The 26,607-nt window shown below is 46.0% G+C and overlaps 1 protein-coding gene across 1 annotated transcript in view; it reads left to right on the top strand.

The window, feature by feature from the left end:
* Positions 1-26,607, top strand: part of AGBL2 (AGBL carboxypeptidase 2) — a 2,805,139-nt gene that overhangs the window by 853,999 nt on the left and 1,924,533 nt on the right. The gene's annotated exons all lie outside the window — the stretch shown is intronic.

Genomic DNA, 26,607 nt, shown 5'->3' with positions numbered 1-26,607 from the left:
CCTCACACCACCTGTCATTTCCACATTCAGAGGGGCTGGGCAATAAGCGTGCCCCAATACAAGGGGGAGGGGGCGGGGCTCACACACATGTTCTGGGGATGCCCGGTCATACAAGGGTTCTGGTAGATGGTTGCAATCAGGGCGGCCCAAGGGGGCATTGAATTGGATGTTATGATGCGGGAAACCTGCATGCTGGGGGGATATAAGGAAAATGCGAGAGACGGTCCACTGAATAAACTCAGGGGCCTGATGTACATATTAGCCAAGCGTAGCATAGCCATGGGATGGAAAGACAGGAGAGGACCGAGTGTACATAGACGGTGGAAATAACTGGAAAATTGGTGCAGAGCAGAGCCAGGGGTGTGGGAGAAGGCGCTTAGGACACAAAATGCAGAGCCTGAGATGGACGTACAGCGGTGGATAGTGTTGATGGTAACATTTTTTGCAGATGTAGGAGAGAAGGAAAGTGCGCAGCAACTGGAGGATGTAGATGTAACAATTGTGATTGATTGAACAACGTGCAGGTCGGGGGGGTGTTGGGGTAGTTAGTAGAATAGAAGTAGAAACAGTATGGAATGTTTTGTTTGTATTAGAGCATGTTGCTCTGTGTGGTTATTGTTAATATTTGTAAAAACCAATAAAAAATAAAACAAAAAAGGCTTCAGGGTTTTGTTAAAGCATTGCACTAAGTTTTGGGATGATGCACAGAGGGTCCCTGTCCTCCATCAGCTAGTTCATTTCACTCATCAGTTTCGACATGAAACTACTACCCTGATCTGTCAGAATATCTCTGGGAAACCCCACCCTTGTGAAGAAAGTGATGAGTACCTTAAGTATTGCCTTGGTGGTGTTACTTTGTATCGAGAAGCCTTCCGGATATCGGGTCACATATTTGACGATGACAAGGATAGGATATATCTGTTTCATGATTTGGAGGGGTTCATTGGGCCAACTACTGTCATACTGATCCGGTGGAATGGCGCCTCAATGATTGGTAATAGCTGCAGTAGTGCCCTTGGTCATCATCCGCAGAGTTCTTCATGCAGACGGGGCAACAGGCACAAAACTGTTTGTTCTATGCATACGCCTCCGAGCCAATACAACCTGCTAAGTAGAGTCTTCTGTGTCTTTCTGACAAGCCTGGCATTCTGCCTCTGCTTCATACCTATTAATAGAGGAGGCAGGTCCAGATTGATGTCCTACAATGCTCACTCTTGCTGGATGACGAATGTAGATATGTGTATGCACGGAGACTACCCGCGAGTGTCCTCACACCGAGAAGCAAGATGTACTAGTGAGTTGTCTCCCTACACCACACTGATGACTTCCTTGATTTTACGTGGTGTAGGGACTCTGTGAACGTTGACAGGGAAGCCAGGTGATCTTCCAGGTAGTGGTTTTGGATATGTTGACACCAGGAAGTCCTGTTCCAGGAAATCTGTAGGTAAATGGTAAACTAAGTTAGCAAGGATAGACGGAAGCGGGGCTGGAAACAGGCAGAAGGCAGGCAAGAGATGGCAGGCGAGCGAAGGCAAAGATGTGCAGGCAGACTGGAGATAGACAACTGGCAGGCAGGTACACTGAAGGAAAGCAAGGGCAGGCAGGTTGAGTGGATGCAAGACTAGAGCAGGCAGGTAGACTGGTGACGAGGAGAGTGGGCACGCAGACTGGAGATGAGGCAAATGCAGGCCGGAGGACTAGAGGCAGGCCAAGGAAGGTAAGAGGGCAGGAAGACATGCTGGGGTAATCAGGCAGGCTGGAGCAGGCAAGAGTAGATAAGAAGGGAGTCAAGTAGACCAGCAAACTGAAGGCCAGGAAAACAACAGTCCCTAGGGGTGTTAAGACATCCCAAACAGTGGTGCCGGCAATTTAAATGCACCGCCGGCATGCACATGGGGCTTGTGCATCCCCGAGCCAGTTGATATGGCAATAGGGAATGCGTTGGACACTGTGCATGCGCAATGCTGGTCTTCTGCGCATGGGCAGTGATAGCAAGGTGGTGATGCTCACAAAGACTGCAAGAGCTGCCTGTTAGGGAGAATTCTTATACTATGGCTAATTTCCCTTACCTATAGAGTTCCCCAGCAGCTTTGCTGGATTTGAAGGGTTTGTTTCTTTTTACCTGCTAAGAGTGAGACTCATTTTCCCACTCTTAGGCATTTATGCTATGTGTGTTCTAGGCTATTTTTGTGTTTAATGCCTATGGGATTTTCTCTCCCCCATAGGAACCATCTTTATTCACATGTGTTACACAGCACCCTCAGTGCAGTGACACAGGGGTGTCGTAGCGATCCCCAAACATAGACTTCATACCCTGGGACTGACTACTGTCTCCCCGGGCATGTAAAGTCCCCATTGACTTTACTAGTCAATTTTTATGAACTTTAACCAGTACAACCGATCTTACTATGGGGGTACTGGAAGGGGTAATAGATTTTCCCCATGTTCATTTTCGAGGGGGTACCTTAAAGTCCCTCTCTCTAAAGTTTCTGGCTGGTGACAGTGGTTACTACCATAAATATTTGACCGCAAATATTTCCCTATGGGATTTTCCCATTGTTCGAGGCTACCACTTTTTCTGACAACCTCTAACACCGCCAGTGCATTTTAATATTAACTTTGCTCCGGTAGGTTTTATTTGCCAGAACTTTAATATAACTTCTTTCTCGTGTCTTACTCTACGATCCTAACCCAGGTCGGGGATCCTTTGTTTGTCCGTTTGGCGGGCTTCTACCACTGATTCTGGGGTGGGTCCATTGTGTGGGAGGGGGAGTAGGACCCCTGGACAGGGTTGCCTCAGCAACCCATGTCGCACTCTATTCTGATAGGCTGGAGGGTCTCCCGCCAAGATGACCACTCCACTGTGTGAGTGACAGCTAGGTTGTATGAATGGGGATCTTTTGGCATAAAAGCAGGGTCCTGAGGACTGGAAGAGCAAGACGTCGGCACTGGAACTACGGAACCGAAGAGGAGAGAAGCCAAAGGCATCTGCAACGACTACCACCACCGCACCGGTGAAGCCCTGCTGCAGCGTCTCACCACTTTTCTCCACACGACGAGAGGAGATCTTCATCTGAAAGAGCCTTCTTCCCTTAAACTGGTGGGGCCAACCAGTTTGCCAATCACCTTCCCGAACCTGCTGTGGTTGAATCGCCAGTGCCCCGCACTTGGAGACCGGATAGCCAAGCAGCTATCGACCCGGACCGTGATTAAAAGGAGCGTACCTTTTAAACTTCGTTTGGCAGCACCGCGGCTGGTTTCATCCCTGGGTAGTGCAGAACCTCGAATCTTCCACCACGACGAGAGCGTCTCTTCCTGTGCTGGATCACCGGAACTGCAGGAACTACCGGGAACAACCGCCACCGCAGGAGTCACTTCTTTATTTTTAAGGTGCATTGTTCCGCCAGGCCGCCCTTTCTTTGCGGTAGTGCTAAAGGTGTTTTAAATCCTTTACCTACCTGTTGGGTTGGCCTCCCCTCTCTCTTAACGTTGTCTTTTGCTTTCTGCATCCACCTTTTCAACATCGTTAACCAAAGGCTTGACTGAAGCTACAAGAACATTTTGCTCCTGGGCCCTTGCCCTGTACCACTAACTTTGGCACAGGCCTACTGACTCTGGTCACATTTGTTAGACCTGCCTTCTCGAGATTGATTCTCCATTCAAACTGTGTGGTGCAACCCTTTCTTATAACTACCCTTTCCTTCCCACTGCATAATCATTGTGAAATGCCATTTTGCTCAGTTTTCATTTGAAGTATTGCCTATACTGATGCACTGTCTTGCTGAACTGGTTCACAACTGATGGGAAGTGTTGTTAGGGTGTATAAGAACCTATTTCTAGATAACTTGTGTTTTCCCTCCCTTGTGAGAAATTGTTAGAGGATCCCTTGTGTGTAGGTGTCACTGTGCCGTTTTGCTCAGTTTCACTCTGGTTCCCTTGGTCTACAATTTATATAGGGAGTGTGTATATTTTCCTATTGACTTAATTTAACTTGCTTGACACTTGTGATACATGTGTTTTCTTAGAAGTGTATAAAATAAATATATATATACTTTTTAACTGCAAAGGTTTGGTCAGTGTTTCCTTGTGCCATAGTACAGTAGGCCTATTGTGTAAACCCTGAATACTGCTCATCTCCCTCTTGAGATAAGTCTGACTGCTCAGCCACAACTATCAACTAAATCTTTGTGGTACAGACTGATACCAAAGGGGATTTATTGCTCTCACCTGTAGTCATAATCTGGTGTAGTGCTCCCTAAGGGAACTGCACTGGATTCTGCCTAACATTGCCTTAATGTCCGCTTTGCCCTGCAACCAATGCCTGGCACTCCGGCCCCTGACGTTCACCACACCGACCACGCCTGCGCAGGTAGTGATGTGTGCTGTGGTGCATGACCTTTTTCTAACCCCCAGATGCCCCACTGTTAGATTGGAATGGGCTAATTCCAACACCACTTTCTGGAATGGTTTTAGAACCAACAATTGATGATAGCTGATATAATCTCCTCTGGGGTTTATCCTAACATGATAGAAGAGCTCTTTTTCGATAATATGTGGAGTCTTCAGAGTTTGGCTCTTGGTCTTCGACATAGGTTCTTCCGAGCTCGGTCCAGAAGTGGATCCATCCTCTGTGCCTCAGGACACTCCAAGAAAGCAGTGCCTGGGAGGACAGGTGGTGGAACTTTAGCTTCATTTTTTAAAAACTTTATTTAATCATCAGTGGAAACACAGTAGTACACTATAAATACAGCACAATGTCAGCCGCCACTTCCAACGATTCGTTGGGGTGAAAAGAGACCAGATACATGTACAATGAATGAATCAATGGAACGTTCAATTAGCCATATTTCTAAATTACACGACTGCAATGGCGGTAGCATTCGGATTTTACATATACAATTGGAACCCTTCCTACCTCATTGGATTATGTCAGCTCTGTTAGCGATGCCTCCTGGGTTCTGGCAATATGTAATTTCCAATGTTTAAGGATACACTTCTTGGCGATTAAACACGTCAGGTTAAACTACGTTGTACAACCATTGTCTTACCATTCTCCCCAAGGAGGTATTTCACAGGAGCCAGTGTTTGGAGGATGGATGTCATCTCTGCCAAAACCGCTACCACCCCAGCCCAGAATTTTGATACCGGCAGTGGGCATAACCAAAACGTGAAGAAAATTAACCGAATATTGACGACATTTGGGGCAACCATCAAAGTTTCCTGGGGAGAATTTAGCTATAATGGACACCTTATAATGCAGCCAATTAAGGACTATGAACTGTATCAATCGAAATCCGCCATTTATGGATCCCTCCTTGGTGCGAAGAAAATATTGTGCCATCCATCATCAGGTACTCTGTGACCAATTTCCTTCTCCCACAGAGACTGTACACGTGTAATATTCCTGCTAGCCTGGTGGGCTTTGTGGTACAATTCGAGACATCAACCTACATCCCACCGAAGCTAGGATGATTGTGTCTAGTAGTGTGCGAGTTTCTGGTTCCACAGGGAAAGATGGCCATTTCCTTTGAAAGGCCACTCTCATATGGTTATATTGTAAAGTACAATCTGGGTACGACCTATTTTGGCAGTGAGCTCTGATATAGAGACAAAGTTCCCATCAGGAAACATATCTCCCATCGCAAGTACTCGTTCCAAATGCTACTTAAGTTGCACAGGCCTGTCCTGTGCATTTCTACAATACAGGGCATGTAAGCCCAGATGACGAAATAACTTGGAACAAACCCTTATCGTTGTCCGTACAAGTTCAAATGAACAATCATCACCATACTATGTCCCCAAAATTACTAAGCATACGATCAGTGGTTTTGCACCAAATGCCCCAATGTCCACGTATCGGCATGTGGGGGGAGACGTATACCAGTATGCAGCAAATTGTGCCTCGGCCACCAAATAGTACAACTCGAAGTGGTGGCGAGCCCAAGCCCCCGTAGAACATGTGGTGTCACCATGTCAGCCCATGCTAGTCCAGCGGCGCCTGTTCCCCAGATGAAGCAAAAGGCCAATGAGCGCATCTGGTTAAAAAAATACTTTACTAGACCATATTGGTATGTTGGAAAAATAATAAAGGAGATTCGGGGGGACAATAATCTTCAGGAGAGAATGGCAGCCATATGGCGATATAGGAAGCCTCGACCAGATATCCAATTTGGTAACAAGCGCAGGTAAGTATATCACCAGGTTATCCACAAACAGGGTGTTGGTGGATCTTGACACCCGAAAACCAAGGTAAGTGATTGTCGGTGGGGCCCATTTAAAGCCCACCAGATCCCCTGGAGGGTTAGAGTTGTTTGTAGGTGGGAATAGCTCTGATTTCGACCAATTTATACGGTATCTGAAATATTTCCTCGAGGTAGACAAAGGTTCAATTCAGGATTGCGAATTAACAATAGTGCATCCTCAGCATGTCTGGCCTCAGTCATTTAATCAAAGTCGGCTTCATCGCAGTCAGTAGTGTACAGTGTTTCGGCTTCCTCCTTAGAGGACTTGTATCTTTTTGCATATATGTTGGGCGATGGGTTGGCCTGGTTTCAGTTAGAATGGAGTATAATTCTCAGCATCTTAAATAGCAATGAGGGACCTCTCTATCATGGTCTAACTGATCCTACAATGACACGTGTCACAGATGGCACAAGAATCACTCCAAATCTCACAGGTGTTTTGAGGCATTTTACTGATGGTTTTGTAGGCCCTGAGCTGCTCCTCTTTCTCGTCTTATTGAGCACCTCCTCCATAACCAGGGCATCCCGGACGAAGGTAACTATATAGAGAAGGTTGATGTCTGTCTAATTTTCTGAATTATTCGAAAGAGGAACAAAGGACAGATTTTGCCATCAGGGACTACTCTAACCAGTTGTTAGTGCTCTACTGGGATATTGGAAATTGTGCCTGGCAGATGCTCAGATATATCCAGTTTCCCTTCTATCATGCCCACTCTCTCCTCGTCTTTTCTCTCACCCCTTCTCCTCATTCTTCCCTCTAAACGTGTGTCCCCCCGATGTCTTACACACCTTTTAGGCCTCCCCTCCGATTGTACTCCTTGCTCATTTGCACTGCTATTCCCTCCTCCACATTACTGTTGACTCCTCCGCACTACTATGCCCACTTCCATACTACTGTTCCCTCCTCCTCACTACTACTACCTCCTCCAACTACTTCAGCTGCCACTTAACCACTCTGTGTTCACCCCATACCATACACATCACATTCACTCCTTACACTAATGTTTTAATCAGACTCACCACACTAACATGCACACTCGCACTGAAGTACCACTTCCACTCCTTAGCCGATACCTCACCTGCTATTGAAAACACCTCCACACTCCGATGCGCCTTCCTTTCTCCTACTGGTCTCTTGGTCGTACACCTCCTCCTCGGACCTCACCTCAGTAGCCCACACTTCCTGTTTCCTTCTGCCTCCTTATATCCCCACTTCTCTGCTGGTGTTGGTCTTCTATCCCTGACCAATCTAGCCCTGTCTACCCCACCTGTGGTGAGTTAGAAAAACAAAAAGTAGTGAGCTAGGCCCCACCTACTTTTTAATACGGTTTCGCCGCTGGACAATAATGGCAGCCCAGGAAGGCAATCGTTCATGTTCCTGGGGCTGATTCAGAGTGCCCCTGGGGTAAATACAATGGGAAAGGGTCTCTGGTGTTCCCTCTTTTGTTTCTGGTGGTGTACTGATTGTCTGAGTCATTGGGTGTGCTCTCCGGTGTGCCCCAGCAGCACTGAGCAGTCTTTCTGCTGGCCATGCATGTTAGTGGCTTGTTATTGTGGCTCTTTCTCTTAGGACCGCATAGGTGCTGCAAGTACCCTTTCTTTTTTATCACTACTGTGGCTGGGCGAGGGTTGTGTTTCGGCCTTCTTTGCATGAATATAGGGCACTAGTTCAAGATTCAGACGTTGATGCTTCTTGGTTTCTTGCTTGAATAATGTGTCTCTACAACAGTTAGAGAAATTATGACAAATATCTTGCATTGAAGGCATGACTTGACAGACATGTACTGCTGAGAAACATGTAGGCAGTGGGGGTGGGGCAGGAATTGAGGCCCTCTCAACTATCACCATCCACCTCAGAGTAGGTCTCTCAGAGCTGAGAGGGGTTTCCATCACCTCTTGACAAGCTCGGGCTACTGTCCTTGTCACAATATCCACTAACACCTCCCTAACTAACTATGGCCAATTCTCTGATATCAACCTCAGTATTACATCATCAAAGGCATGTAAAAAATGTTTAGGCCTCTGGCTCGCATCCTTTCTTCCAGAGAAAAGAGCAACCCACTGATTCACTAGTAGGGACCACAGCCAGAGAAAGATACCCATTGGGTTTACCTTCATCCTCCCAATCTGCTCCTGAACTCACTTGCCAACTTGACTTTTTCTGTTATACTCTCCTATCAGGGCTTTCTCGTGTGCTTTACTTGACACACTTGCAAACTTGAATCTGCCTGGTATACTCTCCTGCCAGGGCGTTCTCACGCTTTTCACTTGACAAACTTGAAAGCTTGACAATATCTTGTATGCATTCCATCATTTCTCTTTTGGAAATATGGAGTCTCACATTCTGTTTCATATGCTTCATTTATTCTCATTTGCCTTTGGTAGTGTTGACGATGTGCCCCAGTGTCCCAGCTTCCCTCTTGTGGACTCACTGGTTCTCTATTGCATGCTTTGGTTCTCCCGTGGTACTCCTACAGTGCCTTTTGACATCCCATTCCTTCTCCCCGTGTTCGCTGACCTCGCTTTTTGGCTTATCCATCTTTGAGCGGCATGGATGCTAATCTCCGGTACCTGCGAACGCCAGGATGTCTTCCTTTCATGGCGTCCTCACTGCAAACCGGCACCTGCACTCTTCTTTCCTTGGCCTTCTCCATGAGCCGGTTGGCTCCACGATCTTTCCAGCACCACAGTGATCCCTCAGTCAGTACTGAGGGGACGAGATTCTACCAGCCAACGTCTCTCCCTCCTGTCAGCTGGTTTGGTGTTTTAAATGTCCCGGCACCAATTATGTGCTCGCAATCACTAAAGCGCAGTTTGTGCTTCTTGTCTTTATCGATCTTCATTACTCTACTTAGCTTTCTCATCACAGTACTGTTACATTCATGGAAAGGGAAGTTATTGGTGACCAATAGACAGGGCAGGGGAATGTATTCTTAGTTGGTTCCATGGGTGGGTGAAGGAAGTCATGTCAAAATGCCATTAAGACATGGGGAGTGGAGGGGTATCACTAAAAGTCAGATGATGTTGTGTCACTCCCTTGCAGGTTGCTTCCGCCCATGTGATCTTCCCTCATATAGTCGCCCCCATGGTCTAGATCAGGTAGCAGCTGCCATCCCTTGACCACATAGGGAGAGGTCCCTGCTGGAAAATGAATGGTGACACCATCAGATTCATCACAATTGTCAGACCTGGATACAGAACCACATTTTACAAAAATGCAATGGAAAGAGTACTAAAACAAATGGGTAATGGAGAAATTCACAATGGTGGCCTTGCACTAGATCTTCCCGGTTCTCCAGAAAGGAGATTGCATCTGTATCATTCTCATTGAAAAACACAAAGTCCATTAGGTTTATGGTGAAGAATCAATAAAAGGGCTTAGTATCCGGCCTCAAATTGTTTCTGAGTCTTTTCAAAATGCATGATGGTGGTGGTGGTAGACCTAAGGAAATCCAAAATGATTTAGGTTTATTAAGGCCAGTTCGCTCAAGAAGGTGAGGCAAAGCCTCACTCTTCCAGATCGGGACCTGTATGTGAATCTTCAGAAGTGTTCACCAACTCCTAATTACACAACTGAGCACTTATTTTAGATGCTACCAAGCAAGAGTGTTTCCTTCAAAGGGCAGGATACCCTCAATATCCAGGAAGTGCAGGGAACTAAAGATCACATCGTACCCAAAGGTGAGACAAAGGTCTGTCCTTCTGGACGCCATGGCATTTTGCCTATTCATTATATTCAACGTGAAACTTCACATGAGTATGCTTCAAGAATGCTTAGAAGATCAGTGGTCCCAGAAACAAGACTCCTGGGAAGATATCCTGATCCTGACAACCACAGCCAAGTATTAGTTGCACTGGTGGTGCAGGAGATAACTAATCCTAATTAGGAAGAAGTCTCTGCCGATTTTTCCATATGGTAACTACTGGAAATCACTATACTTCAACGATAAACTACCTATTGGGAGTTTTTTTTGTCACTTGTTCAAACCGTCACCATAACATTCTAAAATATTCCTAAAAATATATCCATTTATTCGATCAGTAAATTTCTCATTAATAACAATATAAATCCTAATTCCGCTGAATCAAGTGGCGGTAATGGTAATTCTGTTTGGCGGTATTCTGACAGATTTACCACCAGAATACTGCCAAACTTGTAATGAGGCCCCTAATATCATATTGTTAAAAAAAATAGCCATCAAACATTTTTCTTCTTTTTCTTGTGATTAATTAAGTTAGTCTGATACTAAATTCAGTACAGTCTTCTCATGGAAACATTTTTATTTTGGATGCACAGTCATCTATACTATATATCAAAGAAAGGTAACTGGGTGCCCCTTCCTCAACTCCACGCCTTCTGAAGGTGATACTGTTACAAAGCTGGATAGCTTACAGCATTATATCATCCAGAACACCTTTTCTTTCAAAAATAGAGATTTATACATTTTTCATAGGGACAAATACCAACATTACATCAAACATTACAAATGTTGAAACAGCAACTTTTAGTGTCTTGGGGTTAGTAAGTGATGTGGTTAAGATCTTTCTGACACATCCATTTTTAGAATACAGGAAGTCTCTTATTCCAGGTTTTGATATACTCAATTGAAGTGCAAAATGTGAAGGAGACAAAAAAAAACGGAACTCACTGATGGAAAAAGAACCCTAAACAAGAACTACGAGACAGCTTGTGAATCAAGTTTTCGAAGGGATTGTGTCCTCCGACGTATTCCTTATCTATGATATTTGTATCTCCAGCTTGCTGGCCTCGGAAATTTTTTTCCGAGTAGAGGGCGCTGTGCGTCGACGTCCGTAGAGTAGGTGTTCCTCGACAGCCACCGTATCGACGCTGACGTCATAATGCCTATAAATAGCCACGCGCAGCGTCCGTTGCTCAGTTCCGTTTTTCCGCGCTTTGTGTGCCTCGGAATACCGTTGCTCAGTTCGTCAGTCGAAATATATTCATATTTCCTCGAGAAAACCGACTCGTACTCGATGGCTTCCTCCTCCGACCCGACGACTCCTCGGTCCGGTTTCAAAAAATGCCGAGACTGTATGAAGAAAATGTCGTTGACGGATCCTCACAGGATCTGTTTGTGGTGTCTGGGAATCGAACACCAGTGTTCGGAGTGTGAGGAATGCCTATCCATGACGGCGAAAGCCTTGAAGGAGCGTAAGGGGAAGCTCGAGAGAGGCAAGTCAGTTTTAACTTCCTCGAAAGTTTCCACGGTAGAGTCGAGACATTCGTCTCCTCACCGTCGAAAGCATTCTCCGTCTAGGTCTCGAAGTGGCTCCCACCACTCGTCGAGGTCTAGACACTCGAAGAAGAGACGTAAAGATCTCCTTTGTCGTCGTCTTCTAGTTCCCCTGAAAGAGTAAATTGCCCCACAAAACACAGCTCTCAGGCTGAGTGGGAGGAATTCAGAAAAAAGATGCTAAGCGTCTTCGAGAAAGCGGCCTCGACCCCCTCGAAGTCAACTGAGGGTGATACCCCGGGTGAAAAGCCCAAAAAATCTAAACGCCGCGAGTCGAAGCACCCGGCGAAAGAGTCGACCCGAAAGCGCCATGAGCCATCGGGAAGTAAAGCATCTTCAACGCCATCGCCGAAAGCCCCTTCGAAGCATAGATGGGCGCCATCAACGCCGTTATCGAAGGGTTCTTCGACGCATCCGTCGATCGAGTCGACGCCGACATCGACGCCGATAAAAGAAAAACCCACGGCTACTCCACAGCCAACGGTTACACCGAGAGCCTCCGACACGACGTCGAGAACGTCGTCGACATCCTCGAGCAGGATTCCGATCCTCTCGAGTTCTTCGAGGCCTCTTCCAGTTTTCTCGACGCCTTTGTCGGCGCCTTCGAGGATTTTTACATCGGCGTCGACGACATCAACCTTTTCAAGGCCTCTGTTGATGGCTCCCTCTGCTTTAGAGATGGGTTTTATACCATTGCACAGGCCAGAGCATCCCCCCTTAACTTCAATTTATGAAGAAAGGGAAGATTCTGATCAAGAAAGGCCTTTTGGGCTGCAGAGGACCACATCACCTGAACCAGAGACTTTTGCCTCTGAGGAAAGAAGGTTGAAAGACCTTCAGGATACATTACAGGAAGCAAGTGGCCTAGACACTTCCCCAGAAGTGGAATTTGTCAAACCAGACCCAGGGGAACATGCTGAAACCCCTTATAGAACCCTAATGTCAAGAATTATGGAGTTCACGGGTTGATCTGCGCCTTCACCTGTTTTTTAACAGGATGACCTCACAGATATTCTGGATAAAGGTCCACAGGAGGATCCTGTGGTTCCCTTTTATTCTGCTTTACAAAGAAAGATTTTAACTAACTGGGAAACTCCTGAAGTTGTCCCTGCGGTTAACAAGAAGTTGTCAGCGAAATATAGGGTATCTGCTGCTGACCCTGAATACCTATCTAAGCACCCTACTCCAGAGAGTCTGGTGGTCCAGGCTGCAACTTCATCGGGCAGTACATCTGCATACCCCACTGCTCCACAGGATAGGGATGATAAAAAATATGCCATGGCTAAGAAAGTCTTCTCGGCCTGTAGCATGGCTTTAAAATCTATTAATGCGACTTGTACGCTCACTAGGTTCAGCCACACTCTTTGGCAGTATGCTTCATCAGCGGCTGACTGCCTCCAGGAAGGAGAAGAAAGGGACGCATTTTTAAATATCATCACAGATGGTAAAGATGCAATGTGTGAGTGCCTTCAAACTGGCATTGATTCTGCTGACAGTATCAGCAGGGCCATGGCGGCAAGTACCACAATCCGCAGGCATGCGTGGTTGAGAAAGTCTGGCTTTGCTTCTGACGTACAGGCCAGACTTTTAAATATGCCCTTTGACGGCTCTTCCCTGTTTGGTAAAAAGGCGGATGACAGTTTGGAAAAACTGCAAACATCTAAAGCAGCAGCCAAGTCACTAGGAGCTGCAATCCGCCAAACTAATTTTCGTCCCTCAGGATCCTCTTGGAGAGGAAGGTCCTTTCGCTATTATTCCTTATATGGAAGAGGCAGAGGACGGCCGGCTCAAAGAGGCCAACGAAAATTTACCCGTGGTGGACGGGGTAAAGGAAAGAAAGCCGCATCAGCAGGAGCAGGAGCCGCTTTACCTTCGGCAACTGCATCAGCCGCTCCCAAACCACTCTGAGGTCTCCCATCTCAAGACACCAGTAGGGGACAGGTTAACTCACCATCTGATGGAATGGCAGGCTATTACGTCAGATGCTTGGGCATTGGAAACAGTTGCCCAAGGTTACTGCCTGCCTTTTCTACACATCCCACAGAGCCATCCACCGGGAAACAGCTCTCTGAAAGTGCCGGATCCGCTCCTCTTGCAGGAAATTGTAGATCTGCTAGAGAAAGGTGCCATAGAACCTGTACCTGTAGCGGACAGGAACAAGGGCTGGTATTCCCCCTACTTTCTCATACCAAAGAAAGACGGAGGACTGAGACCCATCCTGGATTTACGAGAATTGAACAAGTTCCTCAGGAAGGACAAGTTCAAGATGGTAACTCTCTCTCAGATCCTTCAGGCCCTCCAGCTTCAGGACTGGTTGGTATCTCTGGACCTTCAGGATGCTTATTTCCATGTGCCAATCCATCCCAAGCACAGGAAGTACCTGAGGTTCGCAATTGGCAACTCTCATTATCAATTTCGAGTTCTGCCATTTGGGCTGACCTCCGCCCCGAGGGTCTTCACCAAGCAAATGTCGGTTGTGGCTGCAAGTTTAAGGAGGGAAGGGATTCACGTCTACCCCTACCTGGACGATTGGTTGATCAGAGAAGTTTCTTCGGAACAAGCTCGGATCCAACTAGATTATGTCTGCCACTTCCTTCACAAGCTGGGCTTCTCCCTCAATTTAAAGAAGTCACAGATGATACCATCACAGAGACTCCAGTTCATTGGAGCAGTCCTGGACACGTCCCTGGGAAAAGCCTTTCCACCAGAGGTGAGGGCTCAAGATATTCTGCAGATGGTCACCAGGTTTCAAAATGCCCAACGTCTCCCAGCCTATGACTTTTTGAGGTTGCTAGGCCTCATGGCATCCTGCATATCCCTTGTGCCAGAGGCTCGCCTGAGAATGAGATCCCTTCAGTGGGCACTGAGGACTCAGTGGTCACAATTCTGAGGGAGGATGACAGATCTCTGGATTCCGGACAAGGTAGCCCACGACCTTCAATGGTGGACCTCTCCAGAGAACATCTTGAAAGGGGAACCGTTTTTGCAACCATGGCCGGAGATAACAGTAGTCACAGACGCCTCACTCACGGGGTGGGGAGCCCATGCCAACGACTTGACCATCAGCGGTCGTTGGTCTCCATCGGAGTCCAGACTACACATCAACCTGTTGGAGCTGAGAGCCATCAGACTGGCACTGAAGGCTTTTCTGCCGTCTGTACGGGGGAGAAACGTCCTGATAATGAATGGGCAATACTGTGGCCTTGCACTACCTCGACAAAAGAGGAGGCGTAGTGTCACTGCCACTGTGCAGAGAGGCGATGCAGCTCTGGTTTTGGGCAATTCAGGAAGGAATCTCTCTATCGGCAATTCACCTAGCCGGAGAGAAGAACTTGACAGCGGACGCTCTGAGCAGGCAGAACACAGTCTCCCACGAGTGGGAGATAGCTCAGGAAGTCCTTCAAGAGATCCTCGCCCTTTGGGGAACCCCTCAAGTGGATCTGTTCGCCACCAGTATCAACAGGAAGTGCGACAGATTTTGCTAAAGGGAATTTCCCCCGAGAGGAGCCCTAGGAGACGCGTTTGTAGTGGACTGGGAGTTCCCACTTCTGTATGTGTTTCCTCCGGTCCCTGTCATTCCTCAAATGATCAGGAGGTTGAGAAGGTTTCGGAAGACCATGATCCTAATTGCCCCGGATTGGGCCAGGAGAACGTGGTACCCGGACCTTCTGGACATGTCCATCCATCTTCCAATTCGTCTACTGTACAGAGGATCTGCTCTCGCAGAAGGGAGGTCAGGTTCTCCATCCAGCCATCAAGACCCTCAACCTTCATGATTGGTATCTGAAAGGTTGAGGTACAAGATTTGGGAACTTCCAGATGACGTCATGGAAGTGTTGCTTTCGGCTCGAAGGCCAGGAACTAAAACTCTATACCGCTGCCGTTGGAATACATTTTGCAGCTGGTGCAGAGAAAAGAATATCGAACCCTTTTCATGTGGTACACCTGCGGTGTTATCCTTCTTACTTTATTTGGCAAATTCAGGCCTTCAAGTTGGCACTATTAAGGGCTACCTCGCAGCGCTATCGATCTTTAAGCGCACTGCAGAGGAGCCATCGTATTTCAAAATTCCATTGGTAATACAATACCTGAAAGGTCTAACTAATGTTTACCCTCCAAGACCATTCCAAGTTCCCTTAAGGGACTTAAATCTAGTTTTAAACTTCCTAAAGGGTGCTCCTTTTGAACCACTCCACTCTTGTTCATTGAAGTTTCTCACCCTCAAAACTGTTTTATTGGTAGCATTAACATCTGCTAGAAGGGTTGGCGAGATACAAGCCCTATTTTGTAAACCCCCTCATACAACTTTTCACAAGGACAAAGACGTTCTACAGGTGAAGCCTAACTTCCTCCCAAAGGTAGTTTCTGAATTTCACATTACTCAGAAGATTACTTTACCTTCATTCTATCCTCCTCCCCATCCGGGGAAAGAGGAAGAGAGACTACACAGCCTGGACCCTAAGCGAGCTTTGAGTTTTTATATCAGTAGACTTGCTAAAATTAGACAAGCAGACCAACTCTTTGTAGGTTACGCAGGACATAAATTGGGATTACCAATAACCAAACAAACCATCTCCAGATGGATTATTTTAGCCATTCTGGAATGCTACAAACTGGCAGGGAAAGAGCCCCCTCAAAATATGTGCGGCTGCCACATGGTCGTCCGCACATACCTTTACCAAATTTTATAGCCTGGATTCCTCCTCTAGTCAAGAGACTAGATTTTGCAAAGCTGTGTTACACTCTGTTTATTCTTAAAGAGTAACAGGGCATCTCTTACTCCCGCCTCCAATCACATTCCACTGCTATGGGAGTCTATCATAGATAAGGAATACGTCGGAGGACACAATCCCTTCGAAGAACAAGTTACTTCTTACCTGGTAACGTTCTTTCGATGGGATGTTCCTCCGACGTATTCCTTATCGCCACTCCCATCCATCCCCACAGTAACATTTCCCTTGTGGTTGCAGTTTACGCTCCTTCAAGGGTAGTAACCATTCATGCAATAACTACCTTACTCTACAAAACAGAACTGAGCAACGGACGCTGCGCGTGGCCATTTATAGTCATGATGACGTCGGCGTCGATACGGTGGCTGTCGAGGAACACGGAAGGACGTCGACGCACAGCGCCCTCTACTGGGAAACAAATTTCCGAGGCCAGCAAGCTGGAGATACAAATATCATAGATAAGGAATACGTCGGAGGAACATCCCATCGAAAGAACGTTACCAGGTAAGAAGTAACTTGTTCGTCTATTTCGTGTACATGTGTTTCAGCCCATATATCTGAATATGCATGTTCAAAGCGTTTCTGTCTGGTATTGATGGGGCTTTCTTCAGAACAAAAAAATGTTTGTGTGATGACATCACTGGACACCACTGTTCTCAGGATTGACACTCTATATGGAAAAACAAACAGTGTGATAAGTGTTTTTGTAAGAACTGGAGATTTTTAGAAAACGTCCCAGTAAGTTTCCCTTTCGAGTACTCACCACTAGCCTGATTGTTGACGTGGTGGAGGTGAAAAACACAAATGGAGTAGTGCTGCTACTAAAAAGCTCAATCCAATTGCATCATCGTGTGAAGCAAAACATTTTAGTTGTATCAGGGAACCTTTCTTATTTTACTAATGGAATATATCCCAAAGTTAATCGCCCATGAAGTTGTCAAGGAAGAAAAACACACATAAGGGGCTGCATCGTGAATATAATAGATTGTATTAAAACAAAATAAGGTTCTCTTATATATACTTGCATATAAAACACAATTCTAGACTGAAGCTAAAAACATATATTAGTGTCGCAAACAAAACAGCATGAATCATATTTTGATCCTTAAGCTAATGTGGTTATAAGGAAAATCAAAATCACAACACAAAACGTGAAAACGCACATATAATGAGCACACCTGTGAATTTGCTACGGTGCTTGAAAACCTATATTGTAAGAAATACCCAGATTCAAAATATCTGATGCGTGGACTTTTCTAACTTGCATACTTGATCATAAATTATTCAGATTCCTAAATGGTTCTAATAATCATATATTTGCCTGGTAAATTTTGCAGGAAGAAATAATCCTGTTAACCAAATGCCAACGTAGCAGGGGGTAGGGTTGTGGTCAAGCCACCAACTGTATTTGGATCACATGAAACATGTCAATCGAGAAGCCCATAGCAATAGGCTTATTGGTCCCCCTTGCATGAAATTGACGTTTCGGCGGCAAAAATATCCATCTTGAGACTGAATCCGAATGATTTCTATTTGTCCGTGATAGCCACCTTCTTCAGGGCGAATAAACGGCCCCTGTAACAGAAAAAACCAAGAGAGGAAAAAATAAATATGATGTCCTCTTGGTTGAATTGTGTATCCTTTCTGGACATATATAGGCAAATAGTCAAAAAGGGTGCACTTAATGCGTTGAAAAGGGAAATAAATGAACAATACATCATTCAATATGGGAGTCGGGGTATAAGGATTTTTAAGTCACTACTACCTCTGACATAGTGTGGTGGGCGTATTTAATAAATGTCTCATCAAAGATAGCTTGTGGAGAATCTCTTCATGAGGCAAGCTCCTCGGCCGGAACTCTGCAAGTAACAGGATGTTAACCAACTCTGGTGTGAGATGAACAAGCTTGCCAAAAATGAAAAGCGCAGGTATTTGTTACATCCAAGGTCATCTATCTCTAAGGGAAGACCGGAAAAGAGAAGGTGTGTTGTTAGTCCGTGCTTCAAACGCCCTACGTAGAACAGGCGTGAGGGAGACATCGACCTGCCATTTCCTGCTGTTATAGACTCCAAAAGTGAATTGGAGCCATGTAGTGTTGAAAAGTAAAAATAAATCTAAATAGGGTACCTGAGGCAAATGGGTGTACGTGTGGTATCCATTGCGGTCCTTCAGTCATGAAAAACAGAGCGGGGCACACCTCGTATCTGTGTGCCAGAAATTGATGGGAACCTCGTTCTGGAAGACATATTTTGCCTCCTAACAATGAGAAGAGAGATTCAAGGTAAAGTAGAGGATAGCTGTTGTGAAAGCGTGCTGTAAGTGTCGGGCTCAACTTGCTAGTGTTGGGATCGGGAGCGGCTTCGTTCCCCGCGGCAAGCCTGGATGTATAGCTGCCTCGTAAATCTCTGTGCCTTTCTAAACCAAAAGGCTGTTTCTGAAGCAGCCGTGCGGAGTACACCAGCGGTGCTGGAAGCTGCGTGTGCGGTAAGCCGGCCTTGGAGGAGTTTATGGGTGTGTTCCAACCATCCAATCAAGGTCCTGGAATCTCAGTGACCCGATTGGTTGTGATGTGCTGGATGTGGAAACAAATGATGTTACTGGAGATTGGGGGGCAGAATCCTATGCCTAAATGGGGGGCTGCCTTAGTGTAGAGTATAGATTGTGCAGGAGATACCGTCTCAGGCTAGGTCTCAGGCTGGGTCCGCACAGTCTGCTCCATTCTATGTGCCTCACTTGGAGAGCGGCAGCTGCAACGGACGAGCCCCTCTGGGGCGTGTGGTCCGTCGTCCAATCGTGGTCCTGTAAACATGGGGTCTCGATTGGCTGTGCCGATACACACCAGGAAGCTAGTCCGCGTAGCAATGTCACAGACCCTGGGTATTCCAAACTGTCGTGCCTGCAACAGGTTAGCTTTCGTGCACTGGTCCTCTCGCATTGGTGAGTTCTCATGTGTGGGGAGTATGGAATGTTTCAAATAAATGTGTGCAAACATGATTCTGAACCTGCATGTACCCATATAAAATGTAAATACTTGGTATATGCAAGAGTCTTATATTCGGTATGGGTGTAGCCACAGCCCTAAACCGCTCGGCAGAGGGTGTGAGCTCATGATGTTCATGTCTCGGAGAATCCAAAAATACCGTGAGTTTTGGATCATGGTGAGATGAATCGTGGAGCGGATGTCATCTGTCCAGTTGGCATCCAGAGTGCCATATTGGAGGCTCTTTGTGCAGTGGTCCTTCTAGTCACTAATAAGGAAGATGACTGTCAGAAACTGCCTAGCTGTCTGAGAATTGCGCGTGAAACTGTGACTTGGCATATACCTGTATGGCCTTCATGTGTAGAAACAGCCTGCACATATTGATCATCGGTGCAGAAAAAATTGTTGTTCATTTGACCCATGGGCTACCGAGTCCATTCTCTGTATCCACCTACATTCCAAGTCCAAAAGTCGACCTTGGATGTTGGGACCACTGCGGACCCGTTCAATGACCCACCATTTGATTTCTTGTGGGCTGTTTGTTCTCTATATAGTGTTGTACTAGAGGAGATGTAAGATTCTTGCAGTGGATCCGTGACCGATGTTCAGAGATCCGTATACCTACATTGCGCATCGTTTGCCCAACATATTGCAGATGGCAGGGGCACTCAATACAGTATACAACTTGATTGGTTTTACAGTTTTTTTTAGTTTTTTTTAAACTCTTTTTATTGTTCAACAACAGTGGTCTTTTTTTTTTTGTTTTGTTTTGATTTGTTTGCGGTTACACAGTAACCTTTACAAAAGTTAAACATGATAAGAATACATAGGCAAATATGTTTCCTGTTAGCTTTACAGAATAAAATACATTAAAATAAACATTTGTGCAGTGTATTAACAAAACTTCACAATTAACACATTTCCAAAGTTACATTAATTTCTTAGGATCGACAGTTACAAACCACAATGCATTTTCAAGAATCTCAAAACTGATAATTGTAGTTTTATTCGATTCCCGTGAAGCATATCTAACCATAATAAGTTCAAATCCACACAGTCAGTATTGGGAACGAATTGCGAGAAAGACTTAATTCGTTCATGGCTTAGATTTTCCAATGGAACCGTGGATTTACATTACCTGCATGTAGGGACAGGTGCACAAGCACCAGACCTAATGTTCAAAATTTCCCCTGTACCCAGTACATTGAATCTAAACCTCATGAAGGCGTGCCTCCATGTTCTATCAGGAAATTTAAGCAAATACAGCTCGGTAACACCCATTTTTTTTAAGTTGGACACAAGTTGACAGTATAATTTCTTAGTCAAAACTTCTGCAACCGTGCAATTCCAATCATGATGAAGAAGAAGAGTTTTTACATTCATAGGGTTGGAAATCAAAAGCTCTCGGGAGACACCAACTTTTTCTAAACAATCAAGAGCTTCCCTTTCCATGTCTTCAAGAATCTTCGAAGTAACCTTCCCGCGAAGAAACCCGCTGCCTATAACACCGTATAGAGTCGTGTCATTGCTGACAAGGAGCTTCCTATATAGCGCAAGCCTACGCCACTCTATTGTACTTTTAAGAGAAAAGTGTCCCAGTTCATAACGGATAGCCGTCAGAGGAACACACTTCGGTAGACACCTCACCATATGTTTTAAAATCCAAGACTCATACCTTACAATTTCTTCCCTGCACCAGCGTGGAGCGAATTCCAGACCGTAACAAAACTGAGCCACAATTTTATTACGGTACAGCCGCAGGCAAGGCTCCATAGTGAATTTCCCGTACTTATAGTCAATTTTCTGCAATTGACACATCAAGGGTACAATTCATTTCAAGAAACTCCCGGTAGTTTGCCTTTTTTTTGTTTTCATAAACCGGATAACCCAGATATCTCATGGCCTGTCTCACTGGAAGTTTGACATGATCTAAAAACCAAGAATATTTGTTGGAACACCTCCTGTGATTTAGGCGAAGTATGACAGTTTTAGTGCGATTGATTATTAGGGAGTTCACACTAGAGTATTCTTTAAATGAGGTCAGTAGACGTTGTAGGCCAATGGGTGTATGGTCATATAAGGTAACGTCGTCCGCGTAGGCAGTCCAAAAGATCTTAACCCCCTCCACCTTGGGGGGCAGCAAAGGAAGATTCTTTTAGGTGTGAACCCACATCCGAAAAATATAAATTGAAAACAGTGGGCGCAAAAATGCAGCCCTGTCTAAGCCCATTGGAGACCTTTATTTCCTCTGACAATGAGCCATCTGTACTCAGTCGGACCTTAATTTTGGTGTCTTCATGTAGGTGGTAAAGAATTGACAAGAGATGGGGGTGGAGACCCAGGAGACGTAGTTTGGTCCATAGCGTAGTTCTGTTGACCATGTCAAAAGCCGACGTCAGATCTATGGAGGCCAGATATATAGGCAAAGTCCCTACAGTCCACGCCTGATGTTGCAAGATATTGTTTTTTTTTTTAAAACAATTATTATTTCCAAATAAACAAAACAAAACACCAACCAAACACGCAATACAAACAACAATACAGTTCCGCATTATTAACACTCAATATTAACCACTGCTCCCCTTGTCCCGCCCTCCCCTACGAGCCTATTCTTCTCGCTCTGTATCTGCACCGCGTGGTGGGGTCACCTTTCCGGTGGATTCTGTCAACTCTTGTGTTGTTCCAAACAGTTCCGCTACCAACAATTTCCATGCCATCAGGGTTCCTACTTCTTCCCCTCACCCTATATTACTTGCTTCCTGCCATACCATGGTCTCTGCCTCCGCCCATTTCTGCAATTCTTTCCACCACATCTTCACCCGTGGCCTGTGACAAGCCTTCCATCCCATGGCAATTCTCCTTTTTGCGAGCACATATGCTAGATCCTTCAATTTGTTAACATGCTTAAGTTTCTGCGATCTGGGGAACCCTCCTAGTAAACAAGCCCAAACTGAGTCTATGACAATAATAACCCCCTTTGTCGCCAGTTTTCCCACTACCTCACTCTAGAAGCGCCCAATCAACGGGCAAGCCTTTTCCTCATCACATTTGGGGCATGCCTGTCTACTAGCGTTTTCAAACCTCGATATCCTCAGGGGTGTCATATATGCCCTATGCGTGATATATAGTTGTATCTGTTTTAATCTGGCGTTTCTCGACACCTTTTTGTGGTATCCCAGGGCACGTTCCCACATCCCATCCTCCATCGGGGCTCCCACCTCCGCTTCCCAGTCCGATCTTAATTGCGTTGGTTCCTTCCCAACCCTGGTCATCAGCATTTCATACAATCTAGAAATCTCGTGCCCTCCTAACGTTATATCATATATCGTGTCTATGGAAGCATCAGGCTCACCTACCAGTACTCTCAGGACAAGTTTTTTAAATTTCCTGTACCATTTTGTAATATGTAATATATTGACCCACATGTAGCCCCACTTCCTCTTCTAACTCTTCAAGATTTATGATAGTCCCCTCCCGCCAGACATCTCCCACAGTTACCAACCCCACCGACTCCCAGTGGCCCCTAATTGTCCTTCGTAGCTGCTCATCTCCCTTAGTCAATGCCACTAGCGGTATCTGCGGGGAGCATGGGGCTGGGTTTTCCATCATCTGGCACGCTCGGCGCCAGATCCTCCACCCGAGCATCATCAACATAGGACGCGCTTTCATTTCTATTTTAGGCAGCCAGATCATTTCTTTTAAATAGTATGGGGCACAATCTGTTTTAAACAACCTAGACTCAGGTGTCACTTCGTCCGAGAGCCACTTGGCAACATATTGCAACTGGCTAGCTACATAATAAACCTCATAGTTAGGTAGTTTTATTCCCCCTTTTTCATAGAAGTTCTGCAACTTCCATAGCGCCACCCTGTTCCTGGTACCCTGCCACAGGAAATCTCTACATAGGCCATTCAATCTAATAAAAAACTTCTTGGGTATTAAATATGGAATATTTCCAAAATAATGTAGGAGCCTGGGCAAAACTACCATTTTGAGCATTGCACTTCGCCCCATCATTGCTAGAGTTAGCTTTACCCAAAATATCATGCTTTTTTCGATTTTTCTTATGGCTACCTCTGTATTATGCCTATGCTCTTCTTCTACTGTATGATACACATCTATCCCAAGGTACCAAAAAGTATCAACAGCCCAAGGAGCCTGCAGCACCGGCAATCGCTCAGTAGTGAGCCCTTTGTAGTTACCCAATGGAAAAATAATAGATTTCTGTGGGTTCGCCGCTATGCCAGACAACCTCGCGTACCTATCCATGACCTCCAAGACATACTGGAGGTTCTCTTCTGGGTATCTCAGGTACAATAGCAGATGATCTGCATACAAGGAGATCAAATGTCGCACCCCACCCACTTCAATACCTATCATATCGTACTGTTGTCTGAGGTATATCGCCAAAGGCTCTAAAGCTAATATGTACAGCATTGGAGACCATGGGCACCCTTGTCTGGTGCCCCTGCCTAGTTGCCATCTTTCAGAAATCACTGCTCCTGTTTTGACCCTGCCCAACAGCTCGCTATATAACATCTTTGCCCACCTTATGTATCCAGGCCCCATACCATAACCCGCCAAGGCTGCCAGCAACCATGGCCACTTAACAGAATCAAAGGCCTTCACAGCGTCTAAGGACACTATCGCCATTTCGCCATCATTCCTGCACCCCCATTCAACAACCCGATGGAGTCGCCTATGGTTATGAGTTATGTTCCTGTTCGGGACATAACCTGTCTGGTCTGGGTGTATTAGTTTGCCAATGACCCTACGCAGTCTGCTTGCCAGGACAGCTGTCAGTATCTTGCTGTCCTGATCAGCATTGAGAGCGGCCTATAAGAACCACAGCTGTGTCCAGGCTTATTAGGTTTGGGAAGTAGTATTATTATCGCTTCTCTAAGTGACTCTGGCAGCCGTCCCATCTCAAATGCTTCATTTAATATGTCCAGCATCGGGGAGAGCACTTCTGCCTTATACACTTTATAAAACTCGCTTGGAAACCCATCTGCCCCAGGGGTCTTGCTAGTAGGTAGCTGCCTCACTACTTCTTCCAGTTCCTCCATGGTAATCGGTGCATCCAGTTCCTCTTTCTTCAATGCTTATTGTTGGTAGACCTATGTCGTCTAGTGTCTCTCTTATTTCTCCACAACTGCTTCCCTCCACATCCCCGTATAGGTCCCTGTAATAATTTGCAAACTCCAGATTAACTTCCTCCTGAGTGTCAGCTACACTGCCATCTTCTCTTGTTATTGTCCTGATGGTGGGCCTGGGGACCTCGCTCTTGTACAACCATGCCAAGAGCCGTCCTGTTTTATCACCTCCCGCATGCTGTCTTTCAGCATATTTCTTATAGTTAAGGTTAGACAGTCTGTCCCACAACTCCGCACATGCCTGTTGCCATTCAAGTATCAACTCCACGTCTATCCCAGTATCATCTCTTCCCTTCAGCGCTCATTCCAATTCCCTTTCTGCATTATTTAGATCAGCCAGGATTCCCCCTTGTAGGCCTTTAGATTTCGCTATGGCTATGCCCCGCAACACCACCTTAAAAGCTTCCCATAGCGTGCTCGCTGAGTCCACGCTGCCCGTATTCACCTCAAAGTAATTTATAATCTCCTCCCTTATATCTTCTCTAAAAAGGGGGTCTTTGAGTGCCTCCACCCGGAGGCACCACGCCGGTATCCTAGCTCTTGGAGGGCGGTCTTGCCAGCCAACTACCAGGGCCTTATATTGTGCTTGCACCACCTCTACCACAGTTTCAGACGTGACAAAGACATAGTCTAGCCTCGTATGCAGCTGCTGTGGGGCAGAATAATGCGAGTACTGCCTTTCATGGGGATGCTTTAATCTCCATACGTCCACCAGGCCGAAGTCGTCTAGCAGTGTCTGTAACGCTTTTGCTGCTGGAGAATGGTCTATCAAACCTCTGGTCTGATCTGTCTATCATAGGGCTTAATACACAGTTGAAATCGCCTCCCCAAATCACCGCACTTCCCATACACATACTAATATTAGTACTCAGGGCTCTGAAATATGTCGCTGTGTTCTGATTGGGGACATAAGTATTCACAATGCATACCTCCTTATTCTCCACCAGTCCCCTCAACGTAACCATCCTCCCGTCTGCTTCCATAGTTTCTTGCAACTTGTAAAATGGGACATGCGGTGCCACCCAGATAAGCACGCCTCTGGCATATGCAGAGTATGTCGAGTCCACTACTACCCCTTTCCACTTCTACACAACTGTTTCCAGCTTTTCCTGCGACAAGTGAGTCTCCTGTAGCAGTGCAATATCTATCTTTTGTCTACGCAAGTATAACATCACTTTGTTCCTTTTTAAATAACTATTGAGGCCTCTGACGTTCCATGTAATTATTTTAAGGTCCCCCATGGCATGTTAGAATTCCCTTTCCCCCTCCGTCAGTCCATTTCTGACTATATAAGCTTGTTTCCCAATACCAACTACCCATAACTACAAACACCCCACACAACCCTCCCTCCCTCCCGCCACCCTTCCCTTGCCCAACTTCCCAAACTCCCTTCTCTCGTCCCCTCCCTCCCCCAACAACACCCCACTCAACTGTTTCCCAGCTCCATTTCTGGATCTCAGGCTCCCCCGCATCTAGCTCTTTCTGGCTCGCGCCTGTAGTCGAAGCTCTGCAGGGTGAGGTCGTCCTAGTGACCAACCTACTACAACTACAATTATTACTCGGGGGGGGGGGGGGGGGGGGGGGAGTTGGGTGCTTGTGTCCTGCCGCTCCTGTATGCAACAGTTTAATTACACATTGCTACACAATCAGCGCATATATGCTCACTACTATATTCCAGTCTCTTAAATCAACAAGGGTATCCCAGCAGAGTGTGAGCTTGTTCAGTCACCTCCCTTACTTTTAAACACTATCAATGTCTCCGCTGGGATACTCGCTCTGCATCCCCTCAATATATTTGCAATGTCCCCATCACTTTTCGGGTTCCGCATCTTGTTCCGGGCACCCTTGAAGGTCTAGCCATGTCGTTGCTTCTTCCGTGGTGTCAAAAAAGTGCATCCTGCCCTTGTGCTGCACTTTCAATTTTGCAGGGTACAGAAGCATGTATTTTATTCCCGCTATGCGCAGTCACCTCTTGACTGCAACATAGCTGTACCGCAGCCTCTGGACTAGCATTGTATAGTCAGGGTATGCTGTAATAGTGCATGAAGCCCTTTAAATCGTTCCTCCTTTGCGGAAGTACTCTAATATCTTCTTGCGATCTTTGTAATTCAATATTTTAGCAATTATCGCCCGGGGGGGGGTGCCCCAGGCTTCGGTCTCCTCATTAGGGCTCTGTGCGCGCGCTCCACTGTGAATCCTTGCGAAAGTCTTTCAGCCCCTATTTCTTGCAACAGTAGGTTCTCAACG

The sequence above is a fragment of the Ambystoma mexicanum genome, chromosome 11 (assembly GCF_040938575.1).
Source record: "Ambystoma mexicanum isolate Mex_15411 chromosome 11, UKY_AmexF1_1, whole genome shotgun sequence".
Taxonomy (NCBI): domain Eukaryota; kingdom Metazoa; phylum Chordata; class Amphibia; order Caudata; family Ambystomatidae; genus Ambystoma; species Ambystoma mexicanum.
The sequence above is the reverse complement of the archived record's forward strand: the minus strand, read 5'-3'. Positions and strand labels throughout refer to the sequence as shown.